General features: G+C 36.9%; 1 protein-coding gene across 3 annotated transcripts in view; it reads left to right on the forward strand.

Moving 5' to 3' along the window:
- LOC129721311 (uncharacterized) overlaps positions 1-26,528 on the forward strand; it is a 235,643-nt gene that overhangs the window by 165,798 nt on the left and 43,317 nt on the right. The gene's annotated exons all lie outside the window — the stretch shown is intronic.

A 26,528-nucleotide genomic window follows, 5' to 3' on the forward strand; every position in this document is an offset into this window, starting at 1 on the left:
ATTGAAAAAAAAAAATTAAAAGCTTAAATTTATTTATTTTCTACTAGCTGGCCCGACAAACTTCCTCCCGCCTATTTTCGAGTTTAATTTAATAATTTTATGACAACATCCTCGACTTTTGGCTTTTGTACATCACCTCTATTCCGGAAGTACCCATATTGAATGGTATTCAGTTATTTTCGTTGTTTTCCAGAAACTGAAAGTGGTCATCTACGAATTCAAAATGATGTTCAGGGTCAATGCTTGGTTTCTATACATCATTTCAATTATGGAAATATCCATATGTAGTAGTAAGCGATTATTTTCGGCTGTTTCCCAGAAATTGCCAACTTACAATTCAAAATGGTGTCTGAGGTCGATTTCTATCTCCTTGCATCATTATGGTTCCAGTGATACTCATATTGGGTGGTACTTGGTCATTTTGGGCTATTTTTCAGAAACCGTAAGTCGCCATCTTGGATTTTTAAATGGTATTTGTAATCAATTTCAGACTCTTGAGTGTTATTCCGGTTTAAGTAACACCCATATTGGGTGTTGTTTGGTCATTTTCCGCTGTACTTCAGAAACCGGAAGTCGCCATCTTGAAATTCAAAATGACATTTGGAGACAATTTCTGGCCTCTGAGCGTCATTTTGGTTAAAGAAACATTCATATTGGGTGGTATTTGGTCATTTTCGGCTGTGTTCCAGACACCGGAAGTCGCTATTTTACAATTCAAAATGGTGTCTGAGCTCGATTTGTGGCTTCAGTGCATCATCACGATTTCGAAAATATTCATATTGGGTAGTATTTGGTCATTTTTCGCTGTTTTTCACAAACCGGAAGTTGCCATCTTGGATTCCAAAATGGCATGTGAAATCAATTTCTGACCTCTGGGTGTCATTATAGCTCCGGAAACATTCATGTTGAATCGTATTTGGTCATTTTCAGCTGCTTGCCAGACACCGGAAGTCGCCATCTTTGAATTTCAAATGGTGTCTGTGATCGATTTATAGCTTCTGTGTATCATTCTGGTTCCAGAGATTCTCATATTGGATGGAAATCGACCATTTTTTGCTGTTTACCAGAAACCGGAAGTTGCCATCTTACAATTTAAAATGTTGTCTGAGGTAGATTTGTGACTTCAGTTCATCATTACGATTCCAGACATACCCATATTGGATGCTATTTGGTCATTTTCCGCTGTTCTTCAAAAACCAAAAGACGCCATCTTGGATTTCAAAATTCCTTCTGTGCATCGACCCGATCATTTTAGGCTGTTTTCCGGAAACCTGGTTAAAATATCTGTTAAGTTTGTATGGGAAACCTCCCTCTCCTTCCGGGGAGCGTCAAACCACCATAGAAATTTGTGTTTGATATGTTTAATAGCCCTCCCATCCAGAAGTGGGAGGGGTGTTGAACCACCATAAAAATATTTTTTGCTTCCAAAAACCTCCACATGCGAAATTTGATTTTATTTACCTGATTAGTTCTTGAGTTGTAAAGAAATTTGAGTTTCATTTGTATCAGCCCTCTCTGTCGAACCACCATGAAAATTTTTCTTGCTCTCAAAAACCTCAACATATCAAATTTGGTTCCATTTACTTGATTATTTCTCGAGATGTGCAGACATTTGTGCTTCATTTGTAAAAATCCCCTTTCCAGAAGAAGGAGGGGTGTGAAAACATTACGGACATGTTTGTTACCCCAAAAAACATTCACCTGCCAACAGTCTTGGCATACTCATCGTGTGTAACAAAGAGGCTCATATAATTTGCACAGAACACTCAAGCATGTAGAAAAAAACGGATGAGTTGATTACTTTTTTCGCGCGCTGAAAGCAAATGCACACTGTGTGAAGAAAGCAAAATATGCAACATCAGAAAGCTTGTATTCTAAAGAGTAAGCGCATAAAGCTCCCGCAGAGAGACTTTCTCGATTGCAACTGATAGAATGTAGATAGCGCACATTTCTTACTCATTGATAAGGGCACTATGATGAAAATTCTAGCTGGGAAAACTTTTCTGACTGTTTCCTTAATAACCTGTTCTGTAGCGTTTACGTAGGGCTCTGCGCTATGCTCACTGTGTTATGCTCACTGAGTTTTTTTACTATCACGGTGCAGGTCTATGATAAATTTAGCCCAGACACAGTAAATTTACTCAACAGCACGCAGCTTTGGCTCGCCGACTATAGGGGGATCGAAGCAAGCTGTGATCAAGAACGGACGTGAAAATGTTTCTCGTCGGAATTTTCCATCGTTTTTTCAAGTTTTTATAAGATATATTTTCTATCCGGAAAAGGGATGTGTCTACGTTTATTGAATGAAGGCCGCTGTTGTTTCGGTGTGAATTCCAAGTGTTTGATTTGAATCGCGATGAAGTGTTCCGAGGGTTGTCGTGTACGATTAAGGATAGTGCAATAATGTCGACGTATTTTATTTAGCCTTCCCGTCACGTAATCGTAATATTTTAAGTGCAAAGGGTGGAGTAAAAGGTAATACGAAATGTGGCGGTTTCGTATTATCGGTGAGAGTGACGTCAATGTTGAAATCCGTGAAAGATTCGTGCAATTTTGTGGCTAAGCTGCATTTCTTTTTCGGTGGCGGAGCACGTTTCCCACTAGCCCTTGCCTTGCCATAAGTGTGTGTGAGTAAGTGCAAGGTTGCTCTTGCGTGCGGCACGTTCTCGCACCAGCATGATGGTTCAGAGAGGACGCGAGAAATAAAGGATAAGTATTAGTGTTGGTGACGTTTTGCCTGTGTTTTTTTTGTTTGATTTGCATGCAAAAGGGAACCAATGTTTTTTTCTGCTTTTCACAATTCCTTTTGTGGGGATCCTACATTTCTGTATACTGAACATCGAAAATGTTTTACAGATTTCCAGTATAAAAGTCTGTATAAAAATTTGTAGATTTCGTAGAAAATCGTAGGAATCTATATGGCTTTACAAATCTGTAAACTGTAAACTGTATGGATGAGAAATTTATAATTCACAAATAAATTTAAATTTACATATGTGGCATCTCTGATTGTTATCGCGGTTTTTTAGATGCCGGTTTGGAATTTTCTCACTCAATCGTTTACAGTAGGTACGGTGCGTACTGGTGCCGATGCTGTTCGGATGACTGCGTCGAAACAGTTCGGGATGTGTTTTAACGCGCGTCAGTTTTCATTGTTGTTTTTTTATCTCCTTGCGTGAGAAATGACGCATTTCGCGCCGCGTCCTTTGCAGTGTGGCGTCGGCCTAACATCGGCCTGTATTTTGAAGGGCGCGTTTGCAGTTCTGTATGTACATATACTTGTGTGGGAATTTTGTTTTGCACAGATTGGTCTGTGTTTGTGGCATCCCTGCTTGTGACCGCGGCTTCGTGGAAGCCGGTTTTGAATTTTTTTAATCTACCGATTGGGCCGAAACTGCGTCGAAACAGTTGCGCGTCAGTCTTCATTGTTGATATTATTTCCTCAGGTGAACGGAGACGCTGTTACGAACATTTTGAGCAGTTTTATGCCCTTGTTTTATGATTTTTCTAGCCTTTGAGTAAATACTGAAACACATAGACAATTTTAAATTTAATTAAGTAGAAATCTTGTCGGTCAGCATGGCAAATAAATTTTGATTGCGATTGTTTTGGCATTTTGTTAAATCTAATTAGTACTCGGTCTTGTTAGATATGCATATTTGCATTTTTTAAAATTTTCTAGCTATAAATGCATGAAACTTTGCCAGTTTTTCATACTCAGTAGGTATCTTCGCTTTATTATTCAAGAAGTAAGTGGTAATCAACGCGAAATACCGTGTCTCCGCGCGTATGCGTCGGTAAGAGGGAATAGAGCGGTCGCGCATAACTTTCCGGGGTGAACGTGTTTTCGGCCCAGGTGAACTTTGCTCAAATATAGATTTTCGGTGTGTTGTGACTTCCGAGGTGTACCAATCCATTTATTCGCAGACTGTCCACCCGTTGGTTCTATTCCAGCACGCAGTGATTCAGAGTAGGTTCCGTTCGTTCGATAATTATCGTAAATAATTAATCGCGACAAAACATTGTAATTAATCGCCAACAAATATCGCAATTATTTGCAATTAATATCAGGATTATACGCGACTCGTCTGCCAACGCACACATCTTTTTTTTTTCTTTTTCTTTTTTTTTCGTTCGATTCTAACGGCGATGGCCAAGCAAATAGGCCGTTTTTGAAGCTCTCTTGCTGACCGCTTGCAGTATGTGTTGAGGGTCTATATATTTACTTTTTTCTTGTTTTTGGTTAATGCATATCTGGTTGCTTCGTAACATTGTGTAGTCAGCTGAGATAAATCAAGTAGAGATACGTTTCGGTAGTTGCATAATGACTTCATAAGCATATTTTCGAATATTTGAGTCTGTCTTGATTAGGTTATAGGTCCGGTATCCTCGCGTGCGCTTTATTTTTGCGGTGTTACATCATCAACCGGAATGAGTTCGGATCGCGTTATGATTTCCGTAGAAGATATAATGAACTCGTACGCGCGATATTTGTTATTATGAACCCGGTATTAGAACTCAGCGCATCGTTTACCAAAACGAAACCTGGTGCAAACCTCACCCTTTTCTCCAACATCCCAGTGATTTTTCGTGGAAGTGCAGAGGTGTTCTCGGCTTCCAATAAAGCGAGTATCACGTCAACATATTCCCATACACATTCCTTCTTTGACCTGCATTCGGATGCGGCCGGCGCTGGTATTGCCTAATATAAAGATTAAGGTCACCAGTTTTTACACATTGAGGATGAATGTTAATCCCAAGCATCATCCATTGGTTCTCTGTGTAATTACAGCTGATCTGGCAATAACGGAGTAGCAACCGCGGGCGGTCAATCATGCTCATGCTCATGCTCTCAACAGCACGCAGCTTTGGCTCGCCTACTCACGTGTTTAGTTATATTCCACACTCCCTACGCGCATAGGCATCGCTCAATAAGGTTGTGCTTTTTTTCTTGCTCATCACAATGCCTACTAAAAAACTGATGTGATGCAATTTATGTGTTTATAAATACACAAAGATGAGTAAATGGACAAGACTGCCTGCCAAATTTGGTTTCATTTATTTGGTTTGTTCTCAAGATGTGCAGATATTTGTGTTTCATTTGTTTGGAACCCCTCCCTTACAGAAGAGTGAGGGGTGCCGAACCATTATGGACATATTTGTTAGCTCTTAAATATTCACATGCCAAATTTGGTTGTATTTGGTTGATTGGTTCTCGAGCTGTGCGAAATTTGTATTTCATTTGTATGTGACTCCTTACATATAGAAGAGGGAGTGGCGTCAAACCATTATGGATATATTTGTTACCCGTAAAAACATCAACTTGCCAAATATGGTTCCATTTACTTTGTTAGTTCTCAAGATGTGCAGAAATTTGTGTTTCATTTGTAGAAATCCCCTCCCTTCCAGAAGAAGGAAGGGTGTCGAACAAACATGGACATATTTGTTACTCTTAAATACATCCACATGCCAAATTTGGTTCCATTTGCTTGGTTAGTTTTCGAGATGTGCAGAAATTTGTGTTTCATTTGTATGGGACCCCTCCCTTGCAAAAGAGGGAGGGGTATCAAACTATCTTAGTCACCGGCCACTAAGACCCCTATATACAAAATTTCACGCCGATCGGTTCCGTAGTTTCCAAGCCTATATGAATCAGACAGACAGACAGACAGACAGAGCTGCATTTTTATATGTTTAGATTCATAAAAATTTATACAGGTCAACTCGATTATCTTGAGAAGCAAAATAAATGAATTAGCTATTGATTGATTTCACTTTACTTGGACATGTCCCAAACATGCCGGAAGGGACAAACATCCCGAAAGAGATGGAAAGAGTCTAATTTGAAAATCAAAATTAGATACTAACAGAAAAAAATTATTCCGGATAATCGAATCCCGGATAATCGAGTCTGACCTGTATTATTTTCGGGGCATACTCTACACTCAAAATGAAAATCGCGTAGATTTCATGTGCAAAAACATATAGATTATATCCATAATGGTTTGCACGCAAACTTTATGTGAACCGCACGTAGATATTTTTTTATTACGCTCACGTTATTCTTGCGTGTATTGCATTTGAACGTTAAGTGAAACTCACATACATTTCATCCGCATCTCCCACTGTTTTCATTAGCTATTAATGTGATTTTGATATTGAGTAAATATGATTGTTAGAGTCATTCGTAATTAAATTAAAATGTTTCTCATGTTTGTTTTATATGTTGAAGTGATTGAATTCCGTTATATGACTTCTTCAGGTAAACAATTAAATTTGATTAGAAGTGTAACAAAAACAATTTATTCACTACTTACTATTATGTAGTTTGTATATAACAGTTTTAATCTTCTATATCTGCCTTAAAACTATTCTTATTTCTAAAATAGAGACAATTGTATATACAGTGTAATGCAATCGGAGGTCCATCAAACAGATCTATTGAAAGAATATCTACTAATGGCTCACGGCTCATTGTTTCGTATGCAAGAAGATGCTCATTGAATGAAACTATTTTCCATGTTTGCACAACTAAATGCATGATGTTATTGTGGTTTATGATATCCAATATTTCGTATAAATTCATAGTTTGATTGAAATATATTGTGACAAATTGACCGCTTCTATAAATAGTTCCTTTATACTCAATTGTACAAGCAAAAAGGTAAATATAATCAGAATTGAGATTTATCTAGTTCTGAAAATATTGAATTGAACAAATACTGTTAAAAAAGCATTGCATCGAATTCTACCTTCCCCTGCTGCTTTTGTTTTCTCTTTTGCTTTCGAGCTTCCTTCCGCTGCTTTGGCTTGCAGAGTATGTAAAATATTAAACTTCTGAAAAATATCTTCAAAAATTAAAATGTATCAGTATCAAAATAAAAAAATGTACATTGCGTGCTCGCCATGCAGCAATCAAGCCAAACAGTTCGTCGTATTTCCATAGGGTTTCTGTTGGCTCCAAAAGTGCTTTGAGTTGCTCGATTGTCACAGTTGGCAGCTCGAATAGACCTATACCACATCCTAAAATCAAAACTTTTACTTTATTCCTTTGAAGCTTTGAATTTTGAAAAACAACGCGTCGTCCAAAAACCTCGAACAAAATCTGGAAGTCACAAATCTGCAAGAAGTTCCGTTGTGCTGTTTGATTGTTGTGTATCATTTTTTTCACACCATTGATTCACGTGACGTTTACGTGCTTCTGCACATGATATTTGAAAGTACGTGAACATGGCACACATTGTACACGCAACTTACATAAATGTTACTGTCTTTTCACTTGATAAGATCTATTCCAAAATACTGGCACGTAATATTCATGTTCACAATCACGTAAATATAAAATACAGCGCGTATAGAAGGTATGTAATTTTCATCTGAAACACATCTCTGCACATATAAATAGCAAATGCTGCACGTAAGATAGACGCGAATAATTATTTTTAGCATTTACGTGCATTTTCACTTAAAAAGTACGTGGTGTTTAGGTTCAGTGTAGGGATGGGCTTCTTGTTGTTCTCACCTGATACCCGGAAGTTTACTACAGGTCGCTTATCTTTGCCTAAAAAAATCATTTCCCTGAACATTTTGGAATTAAAATTCAAGGAAAATGACATTAAAACAGGTGAAAAGGGGAAAAATTGTTTAAAAAGTCAGAAAAGCTTTCGCCAGGATGATAAGGGGGTGGGGATGTTTTCAGGGACAGTTTCAACAAAAAATACTACAAGGTATACAGCCCTAGGGTTGACTGAAATGGTGACGTGGGACTAAACACTGTAATTAGAAGGTTTTTTAATTACAAAGGTTACAGAATCTGCAGACAGAAACAATTCGTTTGTTCTGTGGTTATAGTGTTTTTTTATACGCAGCCTTCCCATAAATTTTCTTTTTAGAAATATATTGAACAACACTCTAAAGAACTTCGATTCAACTTAACGATATTGTGCAGTATTTTTTTTGTGCGAACAACATTTATTTAACTTCTTTACAACTTTTATGTAAATGACATCGACGAATGTCTGGCAAATTCATGCACGATAAGACAACTTGCAGACGACAGTGTAATCTCTGTTACAGGAGCCAAAGCTGCCGATTTGCAAGGACCATTGCAAGATACCTTGGACAATTTGTCTGCTTGGGCTTTACAGCTAGGTATCGAATTCTCTCCGGAGAAGACTGAGATAGTAGTTTTTTCTAGGAAGCATGAACCTGCTCAGCTTCAAACACAATTAATGGGTAAAACGATTTCTCAGGTTTTGGTACACAAATATCTTGGTGTCTGGTTCGACTCTAAAGGCACCTGGGGTTGTCACGTGAGGTATCTGATGAAAAAATGTCAACAAAGAGTGAATTTTCTTCGTACAATAACCGGACAATGGTGGGGAGCTCACCCAGGAGACCTTATAAGGCTTTACCAAACAACGATATTGTCTGTTATTGAATACGGGTGTTTCTGCTTCCGCTCCGCAGCAAACACACATTAGATCAAACTGGAGCGAATACAATATCGTTGTTTGCGTATCGCCTTAGGTTGCATGCAGTCGACCCATACGATGAGTTTGGAGGTCTTAGCTGGAGTACTACCATTGAAAAACCGCTTCTGGAGCCTGTCTTCTCGTATTCTTATCAAATGTGAGGTCTTGAACCGTCCCGTGATTGAAAATTTTGAAAGGTTAATCGAACTTAATTCTCAAACCCGTTTTATGACATTGTATTTCAATCACATGTCCCAAAATATTAACCCTTCTTCGAATATTCCAAATCGTGTCGACTTATCAAATACTTCTGATTCTACTGTGTTTTTCGATACATCCATGATAGAAGAAACTCGTGGAATCCCGGATCATTTACGCGTGCAGCAGATCCCTAAAATTTTTTCCAATAAATATCGAAACATCAACTGCGACAATATGTACTACACTGACGGATCACTTCTTGATGGGTCCACTGGCTTCGGTATCTTCAATAACAATTTAACCGTCTCCCATAAGCTCGATAATCCTGCTTCTGTTTACGTCGCAGAATTAGCTGCAATTCAGTACACCCTAGGGATCGAAAAAATGCCCACGGACCATTATTTCATCTTTACGGACAGTCTCAGTTCCATTGAGGCTCTCCGATCGATGAAAGATGTTAAGCACTCTCCGTATTTCCTGGGGAAAATACGGGAACATCTGAGTGCTTTATCCGAAAAATCTACTCAGATTACCTTAGCGTGGGTCCCTTCTCACTGCTCGATACCGGGTAATGAGAAAGCGGACTCTTTGGCTAAGGTGGGCGCAACAAACGGTGATATTTATGAAAGACCAATTGCCTTTAATGAATTTTTCGCACTTGTACGTCAGAATACGATCATCAGTTGGCAAAATGCTTGGACCAGAGGGGAATTGGGAAGGTGGTTACATTCCATAATCCCCAAAGTATCGACGAACCCGTGGTTCAAGGGGTTGGATGTAGGTCGGGATTTCATTTGCGTGATGTCCCGGCTTATGTCCAATCACTATAGATTTGACGCGCTCCTCCGTCGTGTTGGGCTCGGGGAAAGTGGTATCTGTGCCTGTGGTGAAGGTTATCACGACATAGAGCATGTGGTTTGGTCATGCCCTGTACACCGTGACGCCAGGTCTAAATTAATAGCTTCCCTGCAGGCCGAGGGTAGACAGCCGGCTGTTCCTGTTCGTGATGTCTTGGCGAGCCGTGACCTATCCTACATGTCCCTTATATACGTTTTCCTGAAATCCATCCACGCCCCAGTCTAGTCCCGTTCCCCTCCGTCTACACCCAACAAAACGACAAGAACACGTTTGAACCTTAAGCACAAAACCAGCAACCAGACCCCGCACAACAGAACCAGGACCCAAGGACTACGAGCCTCTGTCCCAACTCACGACATCGTGGCTCAGCAGAACGAATCCATACATGCCATTCGACGATTATCAGACGACCATTGAACAACAAAACACTGATTGGAAATCCCATGCTAGTTTTAAGTTAGACTTAATTTCAGCTCGTAGTCGGCAGCGAGGATAAAAAATTTGCTTTAGTTTTTAAGTCATCAGATATAATTGGCGCCGTTAAACATTAAATTGTATTTGTGCCGTGTCAAATAAATGTTATGTGAAGAAAAAAAAAAAAACATTTATTTAACAAGGCACAAGCGTGTCGATGTTATTGTAGAAGCACCAAGGATTTCTCGCAATGCGTCTGTATCAGAATTAACTCTATTTTCCAAACCAGCAATACATACGTTATCATAATACAGATTCTGTCTTATTCAACTCTGATAAAATTTAATTTATTACATAAATCTTACTATGGAAATAATTTCGAAGCCGTTACATAGGTTCACTCATAGGGTAACATAAGAAAATATATTGAACAAAATAATCAACAAGTTCCAGCGAAAAACCATAACAATCAACAATTACAAGGAAGTTGAAGTTCGAAATGATTAATTCCTGTTTTTTGTTTGACAAATTTTTCTCATTTGCCAACAATTACATTCACTGTATTACGAAGACAGCTTATATCATAAGAATATTATTTGTTAATTTGAGAACAAAAATATATCATCCAACAATGTTTAAATGTGAACAAAGATTCTGAATAGATCCTAGTGAATCGACAATATATTCAGAAGCATTCGCTGGCTCTTAGGCTTCTATAAATTTTTTATTTCAGAAATCTACTCTTTCGATCACAATCATTTAGTGAATATCGAAGATAAAATGCAAAAAAAAATCTTATGACCGTTGCAAAAATGCTCAATTCTTGTTGAGTAGTTTTTTTCTAAGGTATCCATATTCATGATATAAACTTTTAATCACTATCAATGCAGTAGCATTGCACTTTTTCCTTGATTTCACGGAAATAGAAGTCGTGTATAGTATGTATATTATCAAGGTTGTTAATACGATAGATTATCGTCGATAATCGTCATCGCCGTTACCGATAACGTATGGTATCGTTATTGACGATGACTATACCGTCTTCAAACATTACCGATATCGGCGATAACGATAGTTACTAGACGTTATCAGCTCACTAACGCCTTATGCCAGTTTTGTCTGCTGTGGTAGCGAATGGTGTACGACTTGATAAAAAAGCAGACACGGGGTGAGGAAACGTTTTTTCACTTCGGAGGATTGGAGACGAAACATCACTAGGCAACAGGAAGAAACTTTTCCTTATTTGTTTATGTTTCGCTTCTCATCAGGAAAATAAATCTCTCAGTTTTGATTGTTTTAGCTTATGAGGCGCTTTTTAAAGCACAAATTCGAATAGTAAGGTATGTAGCATTGTCATATTTGCATTAAAAATGCATCTAAATGCTATATCTAATAAAGCAAAAGATGGTATTGCAGTGGATGGTAATAAACAAACGTTATTGATTCGATAGCGTCCAGTAGCTATCGTCATTGACAATGACGATAATGTCTGAAGACGTAAGCGTCATCGTCGATAACGATAACAGACGGTATAGTTATCGGCGTTTACGATAAATTATCGATTAACAACCTTGTATATTATACTGTACGGTATTGTTGCTTTTACCAGCATGTTTTCTTTCAAGACATCAGTTTTTTTTATCCTCTGACAGCAGGTTCAGAAATTGTTCAAGTGAAAGGCTTGCTTCAAAACTTTTCGAAAGATCTTTACCTTCGAGACTTCAACTTAGTCTTTATGGAAGCATGGTTCATGGTTCATGGAAGCAAACTTAAATTGACCTGTTGGGACGGGGAAACTCTGTCCATTTATTTTTTGATATTGAAACAGAAAATATCACAGGGAATGGTTTGTGTTTATTCACATCGTCTGTGCTAGGAATGCTCGCGTGTGATTGGTTCATTGTTCGCGTTAATTTTCTTGTAATTTTTTATCAATTTTCACCGTTGACCAGTGAAATAACAATGATGACTAGCGTATTATAAAATTGTTACACGTTTTATCTATCCAACAATGGTTATGCAGTTATTATCGTTTGAAATCTGACGTAACATTTGTCAGTTTCGTTTCCTATTTTACAGAATGCATCCCAGTATAGAAAACAAAGACGTAGTCCCACGTTAAAATGATGCTTTTCAAATTGCTAACAGTTGAATATATTTTTTTTATATTGGTTGGATACTTATAGCAAAATAATTCGGGATTGAAATAAAAACGCAAAACTTTTCTGCAATGAATATTTCAAAAATTAACAATGTAGAGGAAAAAAATCAGAGTATCAAATTTTATACTTGAAAGCGGTACTGATAGTTATTATTCTATTAAAGTTATAAAAGAAAAGAGATTAGTATTAAAATTTGTCTAAAAATCAAGGCTAATAAATGAAAATTTCCAATTTCTCTCATCAGTCGACAAAAAATCGTATGAAAACTAAAATGACACAACTTGTGTCATTTTGAATTTATCCTAAACTACTCCGAACGGACATTTCTGTGCACGGCAAACAGTAAGACAAATAATAACTCTTGTTTTTTTTTGGATGCTTGAAAAGAATCTCAACATTCATCGATTATGACTAGTCAGGCAAGCAATTTGTGGGTATTGGTTAGTCGAAGAAATAAGCTAAGCAAATTTGACTCGAACAAAACAATTTTTTACTCTTTTCATGTTTTCATAATAACAACAACAAAATATTTAAATCATTAGCATATGATTAACATTTTCGTTAGTCATTTACCTCGTTCCCCTCGCTACCTGTTTGCAACGTCTGGGTCAACGACACATCTGGAGAACATCTCTAAACGAGGACACCGTTCTCTGTTTTCACACGCCGTAACTGACAAACAGTCAGGTAGGCACCGACAGATGGCAAAGCGTACAAATTCAGGATTATAAACGCTATTGCACTTTCCCTGGGCCGTCCGGTGGTTGCAATTCTCGACGACTCAATCGGAACGAATTGATTTACGACCTCCCAAAGGAACGCAGAACGTGCACAACACGGACTCCCATTGCCGGCTCTGGCCGTGGCCGTGTGAAGAGTCCCTCGAGGAGGCAGATCGATCAGTGTACAAAGTTCGAAGAATCTGTTGTCGTCGTCGTTCGGAAAACCCATTTAATAGCCAGCGGCCATTAAACCTTAGCCAGCTTGTGAGTTCTATGCACGTACGTGCATTGAAACAAAAAGAACGGAATAAATTATGCTTGTTTTTCAAAGGCGTGAGATCGAAGGACGCAAAAAAAAATGAGTCGTAACATCTGCATTAATTATGACATCCTAGTCCGTTCGTACGGGGCAAGGTTTGGTTCGGCCAGTTCGCAACAGTCTTCGAAGTGGTAGAGAAAAACATGAAAAATGAAGTCACGTTTTTTGACAGCCGCGAAAACACTTTGTACGCACCAACAAACGGGCTGATCTTGATCCATGAACTGACCTTCCGACGGTGCTTCGAGTGTGTTTTGACAGGTGCGGGCGATTAAGCGGTTCCCTCTCTTTCTCTTCCTTGTGTTGCGCGATTAGTATCAGTTGTCGGTTTCGGGTTTGTTTTTGCTTCTGATTCCCCAAAAACCAGGTGCTGCTGGAATAAAGGTCCGAAGAGGACTACTGGTTTTACCGTCCTCTACGACAGGCGAGTTAATTTCCGAAAGTCACGGCATGCATGGCGGAGACTTATTTATTCGAAGCCCACTTGTTCGCGTTGACTCCACTGGAGTTCGACATCAGCATACCGCCAGAAGGGTGGTAAATTAATTAAAATGTAAAAGTTGAAATTCTTGGATCCTACACACGGCTTTTGCCTATCATTTCGGTCGGCCTTTGGCGGTTATTAAGAAGTTATCACTGTGTCTGACAGGGGGGCAGCTCGAATATGTTGGCAGGTCCACACGTCCACTGGGGATAACGGATGGATGGCAATAATTGATTGTCTCCGATGGTGGCTCTAGGAGGCTGGCTAGTAGCGGTCCCCGATTCGATCAAGAGTCAGTTGCAATGACATTTAGATGCCTTTTTTGGGACAAACGCGCAGAATCACGAACGGAGGGAACCTTGAATTCGAATGAAAACGCAGAGCGCAGAAGAAAACATAATTTCGAGAAAAAACAGGAGCGTAGCGAAGAGCACGTACCAATCGGTGTGTCGCTAATTTGGGCACTTGCTACGACCTGGAAGCGGCAGGCAATTAGCGGAACAGAGCATAACTCGCCTCGACACAGATAAATGCCGCTGGCAATGATATTCGGAACGGCCAGCTGCCAGCCTCCGACGAACGTCAGTTGTAAAAACAAATTACCGCCCGTTTATTTTGGCTACGGGACGGACAGAGCGTAAATGACGAAATTTGGCAACACGAAGGTCACCGGTTAATGGCTGTGCGGTGATCAATTTTCCTCTGCCACAGATCAGGGAGTTTCCGTTGCCCTTAGCGGGGAGCTTCAGGGACGTCACTTTAATAACTCGTAAGATGACTGACATCTATTGCCTTTGAATTTATTATACAACCAGCGTCGATCGATTGCAGCCCTTTTGATGCCGGTTTCCCACGAACCCTGAGAGATGCGCGTAATTACGCAACTCCGCGTAATTAATACACGATTAAGCCGCTCCCGGCACAGCAAACAGTCGGTCACCACTCGAATCATAATTGGTTAAGGGTACAGAAATTGATCATGAAACCCATAGAGATAAACATAAAAAGTTTGACAAACTCATCGACTTTCCATCGCTAACTGCTATGCTTGGCCCCAAATGCAAACAACCGCAGCGCGGCTGCCCTTTTTGCGGCCCACAAAAGTAGCGGCGCGCTAATCGCGTGCGTCGGGTTCGAGATGTTGATGCATCAATTAGCGGCCGAAAAGGCGTATCGAATTTCACCAAAGTAAAGGGTCTGCATCTGCGAGTAGGGTTTCTTTTGTTTGTTCAAAAATCCACCATATATTCTTCGATCATCGTTATGAAAAAAAAATGATGGATGTTGTTTTTCATTTCTCTTATTTCTGTTGTCGTTAATTGACGGTGAATTTTATTATTCCTAAATAATTTCACTGGTAACAGAAGGAAGCTTAAACATGAATCTGAAAATAAACTTAGACATAAAATAAGATGTAAAGCGAAAGAAAAAAATCTCAACGACTACGCGAAAGGTAATAAAATTTATGCTTGAACTAATGGTAACAATCTTATAAGTTAATTCCAATCCAGAATGTTCTCAGTGGGATACATTTTTTAGAATTATTTTGATAATGTTAATTAATATTAATTTTTACCATCTGCAATAAAATTCCTAGAAATAATGAAAAACTTCGAGGTCTACCGATAAGCCATAACTCTTGCCACAATTGAACCTAATTGAGTTCAACTCAGATTTTTTTTCTATAATCAGCTAAACGAATCCAGCTGATTTTTATCAAAATAATAATCAATTTGGTTGACATAATCCTACACGGTACAACGTTTCTAACAGCTCTTAAGCAGCGGCACCCCGGCTAGATAAGAGATAAACTAAGAGTATTGCCATCAAACGTCGTAAAGAGGGAATTAAAGCCGCGACACGACTTCCAGAGGCCGTTAGTCCGTTAGTCGGCTGGATTCGAACGGCAAAAGCTCCACACAAGGCAAGCAAGTTGCATGTTCCACAAGCTGGATGAGCTCATCTAATCGTATTACGGAGAGCAAAAAAAAAACAGAATCACGGGCGCACTCGCGCTATTCATGTAGATGAGTATCAATGAATGCGTCCCTGCCGCCGCTGCTGCTACCCCGGTTCCATCGGGCGCAATACAGTGAATCATAGCGATTCTTGAGCAGGGAATTGGGTTGGTGCCGCTTACATATGATTGACAGACATGGTCAATCGGGCGCGAGGCGCACGCGCATTCGTTCGGCGCCGTCGGAGGAAAACTGCGCGTAAGTCGTCCCCAGCAATAATGCGGTCACGCGCATCTTTTCATTGGTTAGTTAATCCGAACGGAGAGTTCCGTATCGCGCTGGCGTGAATCTTCATCCGGCCACGCCGAACGGGATCATATATAGTTAATCGACTAACTTCGTGTGCCCTACGATGACGACGGGACGGAGCCCCAGAAAGAAAAAACGTGACCGAACGTTTGCTCGCCTAATTGGGTTTTGCCGAAAACGGAGGGAGTCGACAATTATGAAAATGAAACTCATACTCGTGCCCCAACTGCAGGAACTGAGACCGGGTCTGATGAAATTCGTGTGTAACACACTTCCAGCCTGGCTTCCAGCAACTAGTAGGTAGTGGGTCAACGCAGCAAGCAAAGTGAATGTTGCGGGGTGGAACTTATCGAACTTATAATAAGGTGCACCGGAGGGAAAAACCATCCCACCAACACACACACTCACTCAACTCATCGTCTATTCATTTTTATCTACAAAAGACCCGAGACCGATGAAGCACATTATCAACACAAAACAGACAGGCGTGAAGAGGCAGCAAGAAAGAAAGAACGAACGACAAAGTGTTAAAAGTTGACAATAATAAATGCGACGTGTCTACAAAATTAAATATCAATAAAAACAGAAAAATGTTCCCCGTCGTATAATGTCTTTGCTTCGTGTGGGATTTGTTGATATTCTTTCGCTGTCTCTCGCACGTGGGACAAACGATCAATGGTGGAGACACTATTGTGCGAGTTAGAAGGTTAATGGTTTCGTTTTTGATAGGGTCTTGGGCGTAGAATTTACCGACATCGCGCTCTGCAGTCACTAATATTGACAGTTGACAGATGGTACCTGCCTGCACTTTTCTTTTCATTTTTTGTGCTGATCTATGGCACTGCACTCGACATTAGGGTGGCCATGGGCTCTGATTTAAGCGGCTTGTTCTTACTTACGCTACTCTGGGATATTCAAAATTGTGGTTGACTATAGAAGCTTACAACTCGCTTAATACCCATCAAATATTTGCTGGATTTATTTTTAATTGTATATGACATACTTGTCTCTTATTATTTTTTGGTTAGGCAATTTTAAAACAAAATGTAAATCTCATTTCTGCAAAAATAAAATAATAACAAGAAATGAACTGAAAACGATAGAAAATTAAAATGTAAAAATGTCAAAAAAAAGGAATACAAAAAAAAGACGTGACAAACTTAGCTAAAATAAATCCGTACACATACACGTGCATATATACGTCTAAAATGACATCAAAACGATGACAAATATAACAATAACGTCAATAAATGATAGATAAATGTCAAAAATGTAATAAAAGATTTAAAATTCTATAGATGTCACCAATTTCAAAATTATAGAAATGTTTTTAATAAATAGAATAAAAATAAAAACATTAAATAACTAAAACAAAAATGAAAAAAGGAATTAAAAAAGACGAAGACGACAAAACGACAAGAATAACGTAAAAGACGAGAATAGTCAAAGAAAATCAAATGACAACAATGATAAATATGACAAAAGCGACAAAAATTATTAGAACTGTCAGAATGATAAAAATTCAAATAAATGACAAAATAACACAAATGACAACAATAAAAATGACAGAAAATATGAAATAATAAAAATGTGAAAGATATTAAAAATGACATAAAAGACAACAATGTGCAAAGAGCACCAAAAGAGAGAACAATAATGACCACAAGGGCCAAACAAAATTCAAAATTCAAAATCAAAAATAAAATAGAAAATAAAAATAATCAGAATGTTGCACAGTTAAAAACGTTGAATAGTGACAGAAAAGATAAAAAAATAACGCAATTGATAAGCGATATACAAAAATATCAACAACGGAAAATATGAAAAAAAAAACACATAGAGTGATGAAACTGGCATTAATCATAGAAGTGATAAATATGTTAATAACAACTGTAATGTCAATAACAAATGTAATGTAATCACAAAATGTAATGACTTGTAGTATGAAGATATTGGAAAAAAGAGAAAATTAGAAAACAAAAGTTAAAATAAGCATGATATACAACAATAATAACACATGAATGATAAAATAACAAGAAATGAACAAGATAAAAATTACAAAAAAATAGCAAAAGCTGGCCGGAAATACAAGATGACAGCATGACAAAAATAGCATAAAATGAAAAAAAAAAACAAAGTAAAAAAATGCGAAATGCAAGGAGAGCCAGAAGAGATAAACACACTGGGAATGGTAAGTACAGGTTGGATTCGATTATCCGGAGTACCGGAAAAGATTTCGTTCCGGAAAATCGAGTTTTCCGAATAATCGAATCACAAAAAAAAATATTTAGATTTGCAATCAACGAGCCTAAAACAATGTTTTTTTTTGTTATTTTACTTGTATGTTGCAGTGGCGTAGCCAGGAATTATTTTAATGGGAAAAAGAGCTGAAGTTTTGATAAGCGAAGTTTTGATAAGAAATTAGCCATTGATTGATGTCACTTTTCTCGGACATGTTCCAAACATGCCGAAAGAGGCAAAAATGGTATCGAATATCCCAAAAGGGATAGAAAAGGTAAAATTTTGAAATACAAATTAGAGTCAAACAAAAAAATAAAATTATTCCGGATAATCGAGTTATAATTTGTTATTATTATTTGGCGAGAATGATGGAAATAAAATAAATAAAAATAACAGCAAAAAATGATAAAAATAGACGAAAATTAATAACAGAAATGACTGAAAAATAACATAATTAATACAAAATGATATAAATGAAAAGATGTTAAGATATCAACAACAAAAGAAGTAGAAAAATTACCAAAATCACAAGAATAGTAGAAATGACTCATATGACTGAAATGACAAGAACAAAAACAATTATAGGCATGACAAAAATGATAAAAACAACAAAAATGCAAAATGCGTCATAATTGTCAAAAACATTCAACATGCTAAAAATGACAAGTTCATTAAGCAGACAATGTGTGCAGTAGAGAAAGCGAAAAATAAGCGAACTGGAAATATGATACGGATTTGGAAAAATATACCGCATCCCGACGGGACTTGAACCCGCAATCTCCCTGTCTCCGGTATGGTGTTTTGACCAATTAAACTACCGGGGACGGTGGTACTGTTCCACTATCTATATAGGTATCACATTCCACTGCCGACTTATTGTATTGCTCATTCCTAAGTAAACACTGTGCAAGCGTTATCTATACTGGAAGGAATGTCTCATCACTCACAGAAGAGTCAGCTGATGCTGATAACTCTTATAACCCTATGTGATCGAGACCAAAGTCAGTCTGTGTCGTGCTTGCAAGTACGATACAAAAACGGAAGGTGCTCCGTAGGGCTAAATTTCTTCGAACTAAATTTCTATTTTTAACTAGTTGACCCGTAGTGGCTAACCACTTTAAAAATGCTAGTTGGACTATTACTTGGACTCACTACAAATACTGGTATTTATTCTAAAATGATGAAGCTTCTTTAAAAAATCTAGTTTGGAATCAAGATTCAACTATGACAATTCGACAATTCGATGAGAAGATCAACGCTAATTTGAAACTCAAATGTTAACCTTAACTGTGAGAAACTTCCTTCTTTCAGTGTATCATGAAAATGCTTGGATTGATCGTTTATTTGAAGACGAATGAACATCTTGCCTCCCATACGGAACCACTGCAGAGAACCTTTTTTTCCCTTTATTTAACCATTTTCGAAAAAAAAAATTCTAATGATTTATTAATTTTCGTTTAAGCTGTATAATTTAAATAAGAGTTCAATTGTATGGTGTCACATTTCAAGTAAAACTTACAAAACAAACAAAAACAAATGTGATTGAGAAAAACATAACAATTAGCAAATTAGTTGCCTACGATACTGAACTACTCCAGAAATCATTCACTCGTGTAAAAGTTTGCCTCCGTACTTTATAATAGTCATGGCAAACCCTAGAAAAACTGGGTACTGACGTCTCCTAATCATTATTGGGCAGTTCAAATCACTCTGTAATACTTCGGTATAACCTCACACATAATCAATTTCGCGCATGAAAAGCCTGTCCCCCGCGTTCCCTTGTTACTGGTTTTAAACCTGAAATGTGTGGTATAAGCCTTGAATGTGTATAAGGTTTTCAATGGGAAATACACTAAGGTCTTTTTACGTAGATTCCGAAATTAACGCGTTTTTTTATGCGCATTTCGGATTATACGCAGATTTTTCAGAATAGTCGTTTTTGTCGCGGTTTTTTTAAGGGCATTTCATTTTAAAATCGCTTATTTAGAATATCTGATGATCGTTCGTTTTATATTTTTCCTTGATATTCAGCTCATTTCGTAGGTGAAAATAACACGGCTGTTATTTTTTTTTTTTTTTTCGAAAGTATTAAGCAGAAATGGTTAAAAACCTTCAGCAAATTAAGTTTTCTACGCGAATTTCGGAATTTGTCTTGTTCTTTTTTTTTTAAACAAATCAAATGCTTGGTTTTTGTACGAAATGCAACATAGTACCTATGTTGTATTTTAGAAAAATCGAAAACTACACGGCGATATTTCAAACATCCAAAATAAAAACCGTTAATCAAATTTGACATCATGTTTCAAAGTAATGACAAATTGTGTAAGCTAATAGCAATGACATGTATCTGTTTAAGCAATGACATAATATCTGATTATTTAATAACGTATTGACTGGTGATATTTCTACATATCGGCAAATGAATTATCGCTTCAACCATACAGTTTGAACGTCGGAGTATAGTTAAAGGATTACGTTGGAGCTCTTGTTTTAAATAACCCATCATGTACTTGACTTTTTCATAGTCAGGTACTGTCTTATGCTTTCAATTAACAACCTAATTTTGATGAAGCTGTATGATGTTACAGGACTAATTGGATTGTTACTATAGATTGACGTTCTTAATCAACTGATAGTGGTTTGGTTAATTTCAAATCTCTGGGACATGCTGAATATTTATGACACTACGTTCCTTTTACATCCCGAAATCATCTTCCTCTGTCTTCAACGAAGCATTATATTTTTGACGGTTTTTATCGATGCAACTGGATCAGAACGTTTAGCCATGTGCGAATAATAGCACGTGTGCCTAAGAAAGTTAAAACTCAGTTCACTCTGATTTCCTCACGCTTCAATGGGTCCGTATCAGGCGAGAGGAGGTGTGTAGAGGACTAAACGCAATCAATGGTAACTTGTAGTTGCTACACATAAAAAAATAACAAATTTTGGTGTACCTCCGGTTCATAGTTTGCTAGGAAAGAAGACAGTTTTAGTAACTTGCGTTTGGCGTGTGCGTGACCACTGACAGCTTACGAAACTATATGTATTCCGATAACGGCTTCTACCCATTAACATTCAAGTTCATTAGGCAGACAATGTGTGCAGTAGAGAAAACGAAAAATAAGTGAACAGGAAATATGATACAGATTTGGAAATATATACTGAATTTAACTAAAACGTAAAATTGGAACACAAAAATAACATAACCAAAGCTATAAAATTAATAAAAACTACAAAAGTAACGAAGAAGAAAAACAGAATGACGAAACAACACAAATGACCAATCTGACGAAAATTTCGAAAAAAGTTATAAACAGAAATAAACGAAAAAGATAATAATTTAAAATTGAAGAAATGACAAGAGAGCTATGAGGAACGACAATAACAAAAATACTAGAGATGATATGGAATAAGTAAAAGTTGGCGAGAATAACAGTATCAAAAATAAATAACAAAAATTACCAGAATTTTCAAGACTGACAAAAACAAAAAATACAAAAATGTCTTGAAAGAAAGCAATGTAATAGATGATAGAAATAACTAAAATGACAACAGTAGTATAAGCGACAAACATGACTGAAATAACAATTATTAATAATGATAAAGATGACAAAAATGATGAAAATAACAAATGTCACAATTATCATATATGTTGGGAAGAGTAAAAATATTAAATTAACGAACGTTAAATAGGAACCCAAAAGTGGAAAAAATGATTTAACGAAAATGATGAATATGGTATATGAAAGTAAAATATATGAGAATAACGAAAATGACAAGAATGACAAAAAAAGTATGCCAAACGTAATTCAAAAGAAACAAGTGACGAGAATGACAGAACTGACGAAAGAGACAGAAGTTGTTGAAATTACATAAAGGATAAGATATGACCAAATTCTACAAAAATGAATGACACGAATGACAAAACCTGAAAAAAGGAACAAGATGACAGAAGTGATGGCAAAATCGAAGACATAAAAAATATTAATTTAACAGGAACAGAAAAAATTCGAAAATAACATTGGCGACGACATAAAACTGATAATAAAAATGCAAAAATTAAAAAAAAAAGAAAAATATTTGGAAATTTCAAAAATGAATAAAATGCTTCATATATCTTGTTTAGTGTAAATATTTAAAAAAAACTTAGATGAGAAAACTAAAAAAGACTGACAAAAAAATGACAAACTGGTAAAAATAACAAAAATAACTAGTTCAAGAGAGAAGGAATAAAACAGACAAACATTATTGAAAGAACAAAATATAAGAATAAAAGAAACAAAAATGACGTAAATAACAAAAAAGAACACGAATGACATAAATAACACGAATAATAATATATGATAAGAAATGACGAAAATGACAACAATAGATAAATATGAAAAATACGATTAAAAAAAGACGAAGCCAAATATATACAATAACATAAAATATAATTGAAATGAAAAAAGTTGCAAAAATGCCAAAAAAATACGTTGACGAACATGAAAACGATGATAAAAATGACACAAACTACAATATTGATAGAAATATCAAAAATCTCGAAAAATATAATAAGACAAATATTGTCCAAATGATTTAAAAATCGTAGACTTTAAAAAATAAAACGTAAAATAAAAAAAAACGCACACAAAATGGCGTATAATGAAATGAAATGAAAATTAACTTACAAAATAAAAGGCGAGGAAAATAATCAAAAATCACCTTGAGCTTGAACGACCGCACTTTTCGTAGTTGCTTCTCCGTAATTAATCTGTGCTAGTAAAGTTGCATAAAGAACCACCGTAAGATGGATACATGAGATTAGTGCACCTTCTTTAATGGACAACAATTCAGGAGCATCTGCTTTACATAGATCGATAACAGCGCCGGCTACGTCCTCACGGCCGTTAGGGTGAAGAAGGAGGTTGTGAGAAGAGAAGGTGTAACAGTCGTTGTTGACGGCGATCGAGTTTTCCTACGCATTTCCTTGACCGCGACGGAAACGATGGTTCATGTCACCATGGTAAGTGACGGAATCGAACGATGTTGCACGCGATCAAGGGCGTCACGTGGCTTTTGAACCTACCTGTTCAACTGAAAAAATTCTGAAAATAATAGTTTGGGGTAATATGCACAATCATGTCTGTGAAAAAACCCAGGTCGCTCTCTTTGTTACTGTTTCAAAACAAAATGAAAAATAGTACAATTTAAATATACATTTGGATTTGAAATTTTGTAATTTGAAATATTGTTTGGCTGGAGTCCCCGTGTGCAAAACACAGGTTGCACCTATGGACGAGTAGCCCCTGCCCTAGTAAAGACAACAATTGCAAATACAATACGCTATTTTTGCACAATAATGAGAGCAAAAAAAAATGACAAAATATGATAACCAATGGTGAAAATGAAAAAAATGAACAAAAATGATGGAAAATGGTGAAAGCCCCTACGGGTATGACAAAAGGGAGTTAAATGACAAAAATAATAAGAATGGCAATAATGAATCATTACAAATTTAAAAGAAATGGTCGAGTTTTGAAAATTGCTAAACATAAAAGAAATGACACAAATATCTAAAATATCTTTTAGATTTCATATCCTAAACTAAAAAAAAAGTAAAATCAGAAATCGAAAAACACAAATTATGACAAATAAAAATAACGAAAAAAAGTACAAGAATTTGAAAATTCACTAAAATTTTAAGAATGGCGAAAAGGCGAAACTACTGGATAAAAAGACACGGAAAATATAAAAAATTACATGATGACAAAACATGATAAAAATGGTGATAATAATATAAATGAACAAAACGACAGAAAATGACAAAAACGACAGGAAAATAGTGATACAAAAGAAATTTCAAAAATGATAAAAACGACGAGATTGACAAAAATTAAAAAAAAGACAAAAATCAACTAATACAGACAAATATTTATATACTGTTTTTTTTTTCGTCATTTACGTCATTTTGCCATTTCGATCATATTTGTCTGTTTTGTCATTTTTGTTATTTTCGTTCTACTTTTATTTTATACATTTTTGTTATTCTTGTAATTTTGATTTTTTCGACTCTCGATGAGTTTCAGCCAGGGCCTGGATTTAGGTGTTGGGAGGCTCGAGGCAAATATTTTCGTGGGGCCCTCTTTTCTTAAAAAAGAAGAGGTAAGAAAAATTTAAATTTAGAAATGGATTAACGCTTCGCTGGAAGGTGACGACTGAAGAAAAAGGTCTCCACTCTGTCTTCAAGTCTGGCCCAGAACTAGGAGGGCCCCTCGTATCGAAAGGCCAGGGGCATTTGCCCCCTTTGCCCCCCTTAAATCCTGGCCCGGTTACAGGAGCCGTTTTCTTTGATTGAAACGATAAAAATAACACTTCCCCCAATTGACGATTATTTGGCACAAAATCAGTATTTTTTACACAACTAACACTAACGTGTCAAATTGGTTTATTTACCTTATGTCGCAGCTTGGCTTTTGGATATGCCAAATCGATCAGTATAATATTAGCTATTTTTTGACATTTTCGTTTGTTTTTTTTTCTTTTTTCGGTTTTATTATCTACAAAAAATATCAAAAACTTAACAAATCATAAAATACAAAAAAAACACAAAGATGCTTTCAGTGTTTTACATTTCAAAAGTTGTAAAAATGGCAAGAATGGGTACAAATTATACAAATGTGAGAAATGTGAAAATTTCCGAAATTGATATGCATTGCTAAAGTTTGAAAATTGAAAAATTTTGATAAAAAACAAGCATGTAAAAGGTCCAAACTTTTTTACAATAGAGTTTATTTGATTTTAATAAGCAATAATGTTCAAGATGTCGAATGTGCAAATAAATTCAATATGTTATAGGGTAGCGAAAGGCTTCGGCAGTGGTTTTCTTCGGCAGGTTTTTTGCAGCAATCTTATGCAGAAACCTGTCGATGAAAATTACTGTCGAAGCCGTTCGCTACACTAATTATAAAAAAATGTCAAAAGCTCAAAATCGTTAAATATGCTAAGCTATAAAAATAATTAAAAGTTTTTTTGCCTCCGCTTTTTTTGTTCTGTCGAAAAATTGGTTTTTTGTTTATTATGTTCACGCACTTTTTTGTTTATCCGTTCATCATATTTTCCAGTTTGAAATAGTCACATTGGTTGATAGATGTCCTTTTTCAAATTAATTTATTTTTTGTTTGCACTGTGCTGCATTTTTGTCATGTATTTTCAACATTTGTTTTCAAACCGTGTATTTTTTTCTGTGTTGTTGGTTTACTCAATATAACCGAAATCATTGTTCTAAAACTTAGGTTATTAAGTTGTATTTATGTATTTTCAATCCATATTACTTGAGCTCTTTTCTGTGAATTTTCAAGAAGAATAAGAACCACTTGGCTTTTAAGAAAAAATAACAAATTATCAACTGGTTAGGCGAAAAAACGGCCACCCTAACCGTTACAGACTTCGATCCGACACTGGAAGGGCAATTTTGATCTTCGACGGAAAGCCACTGATTGCGCGTCCGTTCACTGGCGTTTTGTGGGTCAACCGAGCCAAACTGTTGACAAAGCGAGTGCGTTTGCATCGGCAGGTGGTTTTCCGAAATTCAAAAGCATACCGCTCGCGCACCTAAAAGTGGGTCGACTATTGACCCGGAAAGCGAATGGCTAACCGTAACTCATCGATCTGTCACCACCAGTTATGGTTCTCGTCGATGAAGGCTTGAGTGCATCAAGTTGTGTGCTTGCCCTCAAAGACTGTGGAAGGTCTTGATTTATGACTTTTGGCTGTTTTTTCTTCTATTTCTCCCTCCCTTGCTGGCGGTGACCGCAGGGAGCCCCTGCTCGCTTGGTCGTGTACCGCAAGTGTCGATGTCGATCCGTCGCCACCGCCGTTGTAGAAATCCGTCTTGAGTGTGCCGTCTGCGTTATGAACAGACTATTTATTAAAATAAATGAACTTCCGTTTGGTGGGCAATCATTTGTCCACGGGGTATCGCGTTTCCCTTTCGCTGAATGATTGCTGTAAATTGTGATTACCGTGGTAAGACATACGAGGAAACAGACAGAGAGAGCAGTCTGGGACCACAAAACAAAGCAAAATTATGGCGTTACAATTTTTTAACGAGGTGTCAACGCACACGGTCGCAAACGAGGGATTTAACGCACCCCGGGCAGACGCCGTACCTTTTCACTGTGGTTACCATAAATTAAAAAATTAAAATGTTTTCAGCCCACCGAAACCGATCCCCGAAATAAACGATGGTTCAAAGTCATCAAACGTGCAGCCCACTCTAAAAAAAAAACAGGCTTCGCCAACCGCTCTGCTGATTAACACGTTCGAGAAAGTTAATAAGAGAAGACCCCTTAGGTCGAGCTGAGACGAGAAATTGATGCAAATGCACCATTTTTGGTGGGGTTCA

The sequence above is a fragment of the Wyeomyia smithii genome, chromosome 2, assembly GCF_029784165.1.
Source record: "Wyeomyia smithii strain HCP4-BCI-WySm-NY-G18 chromosome 2, ASM2978416v1, whole genome shotgun sequence".
Lineage (NCBI taxonomy): Eukaryota > Metazoa > Arthropoda > Insecta > Diptera > Culicidae > Wyeomyia > Wyeomyia smithii.